Source organism: Hyperolius riggenbachi, chromosome 1 (genome assembly GCF_040937935.1).
Source record: "Hyperolius riggenbachi isolate aHypRig1 chromosome 1, aHypRig1.pri, whole genome shotgun sequence".
In the NCBI taxonomy this organism is placed as follows: Eukaryota; Metazoa; Chordata; class Amphibia; order Anura; family Hyperoliidae; genus Hyperolius; species Hyperolius riggenbachi.
In genome coordinates this window covers 674,012,995-674,023,937 of record NC_090646.1, presented here as the reverse complement: position 1 = coordinate 674,023,937, position 10,943 = coordinate 674,012,995, and positions in this window count along the sequence as shown.

Sequence of the window (10,943 nt, the reverse complement as noted above, 5' to 3'; positions counted from 1 at the left end):
AGAAGGCTGAGGAGTGCTTGTAGTGCTGAATATTATAAGTTGAGGTTTTATTATGACTTGGTAAAGTATACTTCTATAGCTGGGGCTGTCTGGCATTAGCTATAGCCTCTTCAGGTTTAGCTAATGACTATCCTGTGTCTACAAGGAATTTCTGGGTTATTAGTTTTTAACCTCCCTGGTGGTAAGCCCGACCTATGTTCGGGCTAGCCTTCGGAATGGATCACATGGCCCCCGGAGGATTTTTTTAAAATAAAATATGGTTAAGCTAGCACTTCGCTAGCTAACCATGCCCTCCAAGTCCCTCCGCTCTCCCCCGATCCCCCCATTATACGTACCCCCCCAGGAATCCCGCGATGGCGCAGCCTCCCAATCAGCACCAGGCTTTGCTATGGGGAAGATCGGGACTGCGCATGATGTCATGTCCGATCGTCTCCATAGTGACGAGTGAAGCTGATTGGTGAAGCTGCTGCTCTCGCAGGATCACGGAGAGGTAAATATTGCCGGCAGTGATCAAGGGGATCAGAGAGGTGCGGCAGGGCTTGAGAGACATAGTTAGCTAAGTGAACTGCTAGCTAGAGCATTTAAATTACATTTTATTAAAAAAATCCTCCCGCGGACGCAGCCTCTGAAACTGCGTACCACCAGGGAGGTCAAGTCTGAGATTGCATATGCAGCAAGAGAGGCTTTCTAGTAATGGGTTTATTCTTAGTAGTAGATTGAAAGCACCCTATGCACACTGATTCCTTCGCAATGCAGTGGTTCCAAAAAGTTGCATCACATTAGAGGCACAATGTGACCATGTACCATGAACGTATGCCTTTCTGCCACTGTAACCGCACAGCAGTGGAACCCGCCGCACAGCTTATGTGAACATCCATGGAGTTCCTTTTTGCTCACATAAAACTGCAAATACCTCCTGATTTAAGATGGTAACTTTTATTTATAGCATAGCTTTTTAGGAGGGGGTCTTTAAGGTTTTAGTCTCTTACAAAATCCTAGCGGTTCTGGGTCACAATGTATAGAAATCTAGTTTGTTTTTATTCCTAGAGATGATTTTATATAATACTTTATGCAGATTTGTCTTTTGCCTTTACTATCTCATTCATAAGGAATCTAAAACAAATTTTATGATAAAATTATTTCTAATGTTTTGCATAAAAATGATACCTTGTATTAAGAGTTACCGGTAAGTACTATAAAAGTTACAAAATGGTAATTAAAATCAAACATTTTTATCTCAAAAAGTACCTGTCCGACTCATGTTCTGGTGTGTGGTTGCCTTTGCTGGGAGAAGTTTTGCAAATGTAAATTTCATGTAAAAAAAATTATTTTCTCCTTGATCAAATCTACTAAAATTATATAATGATTGTTCAAAAGGGATACATTTTTGCTAATTGAGAACTTCCTCAAAAACCCTTTTATCAATTTCCAAGAGGGCGATTTTCAAGAAAGTGACGGCAAAATGTTTGTACCCCTTTTCCTCGCTTGAGCTGATTTTTTTTCCAAATGCTCTCACCTACAAAACAATAGTCACTGGCATGGTACATGTTGTATACAAAATAATTAGATGTGCAACATGGCAGGGCAACCATGCTGGGTTCTGCCATGTTCAATTGGATTGTTCTCTTCTAGTATAGAATATTGGGCAATACTGTCATGGTTTACCGGATAATGCATTGTTTACAATGCAGAGTATGTGTAGGAGATGCTGACCCTTATTAAATTCTCTCTCCTAGGAGATAATTTTTCATCTTTTTCATTCAACTTTTCAGCAATCTGCTACTGGGAAAAAAAAAAGTAGGTGATAAAGTACTGTCAAAAACAATCTAAGTATTTTCTTGCTTGCTGGTGGCTTTAATTGCAATTTATTGTGTATAAAGTATCACCTAGGAGAAAACTAAGAATAAAGGTTATCTGAAGTATAAAGGATGGGATTTCTTACTCTTCTATTCACAGTCCTACAATAAGGTGTTTACAGACAATAGGCAGGAAGCGGTGATAGTGGGGGTTGTGCAGTTACTCTGGTATCACCCCATTACCATATAAATAGGCTGAGCCCTCTCCATAGAGCTGCCCAGTAGGAGGGCGGAGTCAGTAACTTTCTCAATGGAACTGCCCAGCAGGGGGGCAGGGGCAGTCTGGCCATACTTGTCCTAGGAAGTTCTATTACAGACTGTGCATGACAATAGCATGTAAATAGTATTGTACAGATGATGGTCAGCAAGGCTGATGTCCTGAACAAATACCAGCAGACATCCCTAAGCAACATTTTAATGAAAATACTTAAAGAGACTCTAACATCAAAAACATCCCCTGGGGGGTACTCACCTCGGGTGGGGGAAGCCTCTGGATCCTAATGAGGCTTCCCACGCCGTCCTCTGTCCCACAGGGGTCTCGCTGCAGCCCTCCGAACAGCCGGAGACAGACCCGACTGTCAGTTCAATATTTACCTTTGCTGGCTCCAGCGGGGGCGCTGTGGCTGCTTTTGGCTCCGAACTACACGGAAATACCCGATCTCAGTCGGGTCCGCTCTACTGCGCAGGCGCCAGAAACTTGCGCCTGCGCAGTAGAGCAGACCCAACGGCGATCGGGTATTTCCTCCTACTTCGGAGCCGACAGCCGTCAGAGCGCCTGCGCAGGAGCCGGGAAGGTAAATATTGACGTCATCTTTCACGGAGGGCTGCAGCGAGACCCCTGAGGGACGGAGGACAGCGTGGGAAGCCTCATTAGGATCCGGAGGCTTCCCCCACTCGAGGTGAGTACCCCCCCAGGGGATGTTTTGATGTTACAGATCCTCTTTAAGCAAACACCAGTTCTAAGAAGGCAAAAAAATTAGCAATACTTCGTTCATCAGCAAAATCTTCCTTTCAATTACATTAGCAATCTTAAAAGACAACACTCTTATTCAATTCACTTTTTGTCCTAAGTTCCTCCTAGGTGATATTTTATCAATAAAATGCCATGAAAGGCATCAGCAAACAAGAAAACACTCAGAACAACATTGACCATACCGCTTCACCTAGGTTGTCTTACGTTATTTCGTGAGTCCTAAAAAGTTATTTTAAACTAAAGATAAAAAATCTCCTAGGAAAAATCTTAGGCCTGCAGCATTTTTGCTTTTGAGCAGGAGTAATTGCACTCAATCTAATAAGGGAAACATTTCCAGAATTGCAGGAAGAAATGCAGTACGTCATGATTTAGAAATTGTTAGTGATTTACTAACCACCGGGAATCTATGAATGCTACTGCAAGTGGGCAGATCAGCATTATGCCGATTAATGGTGATCCATCAAACTTTTATGATTGTGTTTACTTGCAGCTCTTTTTGCAGTAGTAAAGATTATTGATATTATACAAAAAAACTTAGGAAGTTATTTTCTAACAGATCCAGCTCTGTCACTTAATTGACCCTTCATAGCTATATTAAGGTTCTCTAATACAAACACTCCCAGACTGTTTCAAATCATTTTAAAGAGACACTGAAGTGAAAAAAAATTATGATTTAATTGGTTGTGTAGTACGGATTACTAGAATATTAGAAGCAAAGAAAATAATCTTATTTTTATTTTCAGCTATATGGTGTTTTTTTATAACATGGCATAATTCTCTAATATTTGCAGTTTATACACTACTCTAAATGTTTTTACATAGCAGCCCAGTGAACTTTTGACCTGTCCTCTGGCAGAGAAAAAGAAAATAGATTGACTAACAGTTGAGATGACAGGCTTCAGAAGACAGAGCTCTCTGCGAATTTGAAAGTCGTGGAGCTCAATGGCTGTTTTGCACAGATAACTGGAGTTTCTCTTAACTCTTCCTGTACTGGAAACAGACTTATGTCTCTGCTTCTAATGTTTTATTTCTTAGCTGTACTACACATACAAATCATTACATCATATTTTTCTCGCTTCAGTGTCTCTTTAAATAGTTAAGCTGCGGTGCGGTGGTTAGGGGGTAAATATGACAGTTAGTGTTTTGTCAGTCTAATCCCTTTCTTTTCACAGCATTCACTGTCTGCCACTGTCCTTTCACTGGATAGTGTACTGGTTAAGGGCACCGCCTTTGAAATGGGAGACCAGGGTTTGAATCCTGGCTAGGGTCAGTACCTGTTCAGTAAGGAGTTCAAGGCAAGACTCTCTAACACTGCAGGGTGGCCTCCTGAGTGGCTGAAGCTCAAGCACTGAGTCTGACAGGTGAAAAGAGCTATACAAATATAATAGTAATAATAATAATAATAATAATATTAATACAATTCCTAGTATTGCAGGGATGAAATGCCCCGGTCATTGGCCCGCAGAACATTGTTATGGGTGTTTCTAAAACAATGAACATGTTCCGCTGTGGAATGATTTGGTCTATATACACTGATATTTCCTAATTTGTGCAGAACATTTTTGCAAGCCTTTTGTAACTTCAAGTAGGAAAACTTTCTGGTGGTATCTTTACATGCCATTCATGCTTGGTTAATACCTGGTTAATGTACAAGATAGGGACTGTAGCAGGGGCCTAACTGGGCCCCCCTGCAGAATTTCAGAGCGCCCCCCCCTCCCTGGGGCCCGCTCGTGGCCGTTTTGTGGGGGCTGGAGGGGTGGCAGCATGAGGGTAAAGCCTTGGCCACAGTCGGCGGGGAGAGGGGAAGTTTCCCCCCTCTCCCTCACCTCGGGGCTCTCCCCTCTGCGCTCCCCTCCTGCTAGTTACAGTGTGAGCAGCGGGCAGATACATACCTTCTTCCGTGCGTTCCACCGCAGACTCCTCACTCTAGCGGCTGACGTCACTTCCGGAAGTGACGTCACTTCCAGAAGTGACGTCAGCCGCTAGAGCGAGGAGTCTGCGGTGGATCGCACAGAAGAAGGTATGTATCTGCCCGCCGCTGCCCACTCTGTATCTAGCTGGAGGGGAGCGCAGAGGGGAGAGCCCTGAGGTGAGGGAGAGGGGGGGGACTTCCCCTCTCCCCGCCGACTGTGGCCAAGGCTTTCCCCTCATGCTGCCACCCCTCCAGCCCCCACAAAATGGACCCGGGCGGGCCCCAGGGGGGGCCCAGGCTCCGCCACGGTAGCATGGACTGCAGGGCCTATTGTTATGCCACTGGACTGTAGGTTCATTCTTAACACTGAATCCATGCTGAACTCTGATCACTTTGCCATCTCTGTCCAATGTACCTTTCATGTGCTTCCCTGTGTCTCTAGTATCCCCCTCTGAGTTGCTTTCCCTGTCCCTGTGCATTCAGTGCCATCCTCTGGGCCACCTCGGTCGTCCTGTTCAGTGTCCTCTCTGTACCACATCTGCCCTCCTTTCCCAGTGATGTTTGTAAACTGCTAATTTTGCAGAACTCAGAACTCGCTATGTAGTATAGTGTACTGCAGCAAAATAAATTTTACCAAGTTTAAAAAAAACATTCTTTGACTTTTTTTTTTAAATCGATTTTCTCCAAAGTCTTTTGTGAAAAATAAAATCAACTTGTTCCCACAATCAAATTTCCCATTTTCAGGTTGTAAGTAAGTCGGGCGTCAGTCTGGGACTACTTGTATAATGGTTTTTGAAATTTTCTATTTAAAGAGATTTTTTTTACATCTTCTATCATGTTGTCTATTTTTTTAAGACTTTCTTAGCTTCTATTTGATAAACCTGTTTAATTGTTAACACTTTTTGCTATTTTTTTTTTTATATTACCATTGTCCTCAAGTATCTTGGGAAACTAAAGGCATTGTAACATTTAAAGGTAGGGGGGGTAGGGAGAAAGAGTTGAACTTACTGGGGGATTCTAATGTCCCCCAGCAGACGTCTTGTGCCCGCGCAGCCATTCCGATGCTCCGGTCATCGCCTCTGGTTACCTTCAGGAATTTCCGACTTTACAGTCGGAAAACCACTGCACCTGTGCAGCCGCGCCCTCACTACCACTGATGTCACCAGAAGTGCAGGCTCAGTACGGTCTGCACCTGCGCAGTATGCTCCTGGTGATGTCAGCGGGAGGGAGGGCACAGCCGTGCAGATGCAGTGGTTTTCCAACTTTAGTCGGAAATTCCAGACGTGAACCAGAGGCGGGTCCAGAGCATCAGTGAGCAGCTGCGTGGGCACAGAACATCTGCGGGATACCATTAGAAGCCCCAGGTAAGTTCAACTCTTTTTCCCACGACTGTAGTCTTAAGGCTTCTCACTCTTCCTCTGAGGAATAAAAAATAAAAGGTTAAAATTATTTTTCAAGATAGCACTTTGACCCTTCCAATTTACCTCTTGTATAGTAGTTTGATCCCTCCTATAATGTGTAGCTCTTCATCCACAGCGTTACTGTAAAACAAAACACTTCACTTCATGACATTCCATTGCTTAAGTTCTCTTCTGTTGGTTGATCCATAAGTAGTGGGTGTAGGTATAACAGTTCTTTTATAGAAGCTGGATTGTTGGGCCTGGTTCAAACTCCCGTTTTGGAGGTCTATTTCTCCCGCTCTCGTCAGCCCTGACCCAGTTTCCCTCTGGGGGTCACAAGGTTAGTCAGGTTACCGGGGTACACCACTTGGAGGTGAGAGTCGGAATTGGGTAGGAGAGGTTAAGTGACACCGGCTGGATGCAGCATCATATATTACACATCACTACCCCATTTGTACCCCAAATTTAACACTGAAAAGAAACATTTTAATACTATGATCCAGACACTTTCAAATTTAGGTGGGAATTTGATACAAGCTATGGGGAGACCTGCAGTAATGCAGAAAAAAAAATGTTGCTCTCCACTAAACTGTAGTAACACTAAAAAGCAAAATAGGTATTGGCAAAAAAGTGTCAATTAAGGACAGCTATCGATAAACCTGTTTTTTTTGTTTGTTTTTATAAACTGGGATAGGAATAGCTTGTCTTCTTAAAGTGGACCTTAAACTCAGAACTTTGTCCCTGCTGTAAAAGACAAACAGCAGCATAATACCCTTGAAGCCAAGTTCACAGTGGAACGTTGCGTTAAATGACATTAAAGTTGCAATGCAAAATGACAACGCAACAAAAAAGTCAAAACGCACATTAACGCTGTGTTAATGCTACATTCAGTAGGTACAGGTAAGCATACAGGCAATAGAAAAACGTATGCTTCCCCTTATCTGTTAATATCTGCATTTAGAGGGAACACACTGCATTGTCATAACGCAACATTTACAAACGCCAACATTGCATAGCTTCCTTAACATTGCAGTGCGTTAAATAGCGTTATAGGATTTTATGATGTGGGACCTTAACATCCCACTGTGAACCTAAAAATAAATAAATAAACAGACCTTAAGAACTTAAAAAAAACCTTAAAAAAAACAAAAGCCTTATTACATCTTATACAGCTTCTAAAGAGGTGCTATAGTGTTACTCCCTGGTACAGAAAGGGTTAACCTCCTGCGTTTCCATATCAGCTTATAACTGGGCAGAATCGGCAGAGAGCTGACATCTGCAATTTATTAGCCAGTGTAATAAGAGCTAAGGGATAATTAGACAGGCTGTTCTTTATAAACACACAGGGTGCATTCCTCGGTTTTCCTTCTCTCTCTTTTCATGTCATAAAAGTGTCTTTAAAAGCCGTCTTATTAATTGAGAGCATTACATACATTGCATTTACTGATACGTGTTAATCAGTATCACAACTAACAGTAGTTAAATTAAATTCTGCCCATAAAGGTTTGGCATGATCGGTCCATGTGACTAACAGTGCCCAGTAATGGTTAAATTTTTAGAGAACAATCTTTTTGATTTTATTAAAGGATACCCGAAGTGACATGTGACATGATGAGATAGACATGTATATGTACAGTGCCTAACAAATAACTATGCTGTGTTCTTTTTTCTCTCTCTGAAAGTTAAATATCAGGTATGTAAGTGGCTGACTCAGTCCTGACTCAGACAGGAAGTGACTACAGTGTGACCCTCACTGATGAGAAATTCCCTTTTCATCTCTTTCTTGCTCTCAGAAGCCATTTTCTGCTAGGAAAGTGTTTTGTAGTTGGAATTTTCATATCAGTGAGGGTCACACTGTAGTCATGTAATGGATAGCGGAGATACTGCCGCAACAGCAAGCGGCATGGCGGCTATCTCCGCGTCTAAGCCGGCGGTCCCCGCCACACAGTTACATGCTGGTGCATTGCCTGGTCCTTCGATTGCTCATAGACTAAGGGCTACACGCACGCACGCCAGGCGACAGGACCTTTATGCAACTAGAAGGGGAGTCAGCTGATCAGTCGGTCAGCTGACTCCAGCTATGCTCCGGATTGGCTGAGTGACTGGGGCGGCGCTGTGGAGTGCTTGCAGTATATATAGGACAGGTTGTTCAGTTGCTCCGCGTCTGCTGTTGCAAATGCTACGTGTTAGCACTCAGACCTTAGTCAGATCCCAAAGTGTGCTAGAACCAGCAGGAGCTGGGGATCCACACTTAGCCAGAATCTGTTGATAGCTTAAAGTACTAATTGAATTGTATTATTTGTTATGACCTTCTGCTAGCTTGACTACTCTTCTGTTTACTGATCCTGTACCTTTGCCTATCTGATATAGTTGCTGACTCTGCCTGAAACTCTACTCTGATCTAGCCTTCTGTCTCTGTACCGTATCTGTCTGCTCGTTGCCAAATCTGCTTGTCTGACTCTCCTGTCCTCACCAGTGAGCCTAGTCACTGGTGAGGGATCCTCTGCTAGCATCGCCTGCTTCACGGGTGATTACTAGCTGCAGTACTATCTGAATCACCTGCTCCTCAGGTGGCCAGTAGCTGCAGTACAGTCTGAATCACCTGCTCCTCAGGTGGTCAGTAGCTGCAGTACAGTCTTTGTCACCTGCTCCTTAGGTGAATAGTCACTACAGTACTATCCTCTCTACCTGCTCCTCAGGTGATAGTGGATACACTACAGTCTGAATCACCCGCTCCACAGGTGATCAGTACACTTGTTTAAACATATTACTACCCACTCCTCGGGTGAACTCACTATTATCTGCATCTCCAGCTTGCTGGAGTTGGTACTCCTGTGTTATATAGAGATATTCCTCTCTCCCAGCTCCTCTGGGACAGCAAGTATCTCTAACGTTACTGTTGCACCAAACACCTACCCTTACATTGGTTGTCCTGTTTCTGGCTATACCAGCATTATTGGTGATTCTGCAGATCACACATAATCAGGTATAGCATCTGTATTATTGGCGATACTGCAGATCACCAATAATCAGAGAAGTCTGTTCTCGCTGACACCAATCGTTACAAGTCACTTCCTATCTGAGTCAGGACTGAGTCAGCCACTTACACACCTGATATTTAACTCTTTCAGACAGAGAAAGAAAAAAAAGGAACACAGCATAGTTATTTGTGTGCTAGGCACTGTACATATACATGTCATGTCACTTCGGGCATCCTTTAAGTTAATAAAACATTTTCCTATTGATCTATAAAACTCAAAAAACAATTCAACTTCAATCATATCTGAAGCAGTTAAATTGAAGTTAAATTGTGGCTCAAGTTTAATTTCTTGGTCTCTACTTTACTAAAGTATACAGTTCATGTTTGTTGAGCCCATATACAGATGAGTAAGAATAAAGATCTCACCTTATCTGTATATCCATGAGCTGCATGCTGAAGCGCAAGAAGATGCCAACCTGCTGAGGTCGAAACCTGCACCGGAGGGGACTGGGAGCCACCGGAGCTGCATTGAGGGCACAGGATGACTGCCGGGTTGGAGGAAGCCCCAGGTAAGTAGATTTTTATTTTTTAATCATCCTGGACCTTCCCTTTAAGTAGAGTGACACCAAGGTTTATTTCCCCAGGTTAGGGAATAGGCAAATGAGCCAGGATAGGGACTGGGTCCTTACAAAATTAAAAGCAGGAGATACTGGAATGTAGAAAAATGAGGATTCTCACACAGGGATTTTGCAAGAGGTTAATAATGGTTTTCAGTTTCTTTTGAGACCGAGATCTCAGCTATAGGTTTAGTCTTATTTATGTGATAATGTATGAAGAGAATCCCAATTTACTTTTAGGAATTGGCAATTTGGTAATGGCAATATGGTAATTTGAACAAAATCATCATCTACAGTCAGTAAAAAGCCAAATTCCAATTTTCCTTTTAGTGGCTACCTGTAAGGTGACTATTTGGTGAATTTGCATGTGTTGCCTTTACTTCCTGCAGGAAAGGATTTGTGAATTGCCTGAAGCATGGATACCACAGAGACACTGAATTGCTGGCCATTCTAAAGGTGCATACACGTGCTCAACAGAAGCCTTTTTGTACAAGCAACTAGAAAAAGACTAATGATTTGACGGGGAGAAAAAAAAACAAAACTCTAAAATGACTTCTTGACGTGCAAACATCTACACGGAACATTGAAACGAATGATTGCTAATTTTAATAGTCAGTCAGCAGTGGAATGATCCGTATGTTGGCTCATGATTTCTGTTCTGTACATTCATGAAAAAGCTGGACATGCACATCCAATGCAATTCGATTTATCATCTTAGTAGTAAAACATACAGGCTAAAGTACCGTTATGAGAGAGACAAGTCGTGGGGAGGGTTGTCAACAGCTGTTTCACGCCAAAGTGCTGTGGTGCTTCATCAGGCTTGATTTTTGTTCTGTATTGTTCTTATGATTTCTGTACATATGGAACAACCAAAAGACTTTTGTAGTTCGTAACTGCATAGTGTACAACCTGCGTGCTGATTTATATCCAGGGCGTATTTATGCGTGTTGACGTATTAAAGACATATGCATGCTTAGGCATATATAAAAGGTATTGTCCTGACTGTTTCTAGCTTTTTCTTGCATGTAGTTCAACGTGGTTTTGTTTCTGTGTGTACTCTTGAAAATAGTTTCATGTGATCAAGCAGCTTCCTGTCTCCTATTACTGGATGACGAGATGAAGCCTTTAACAAAGAAGGTGGACAAACCTAAAGTCTGCAGATCAGCTACCAGCTAAACGCCACCTCTGGGTCAAAGACTGGCTTC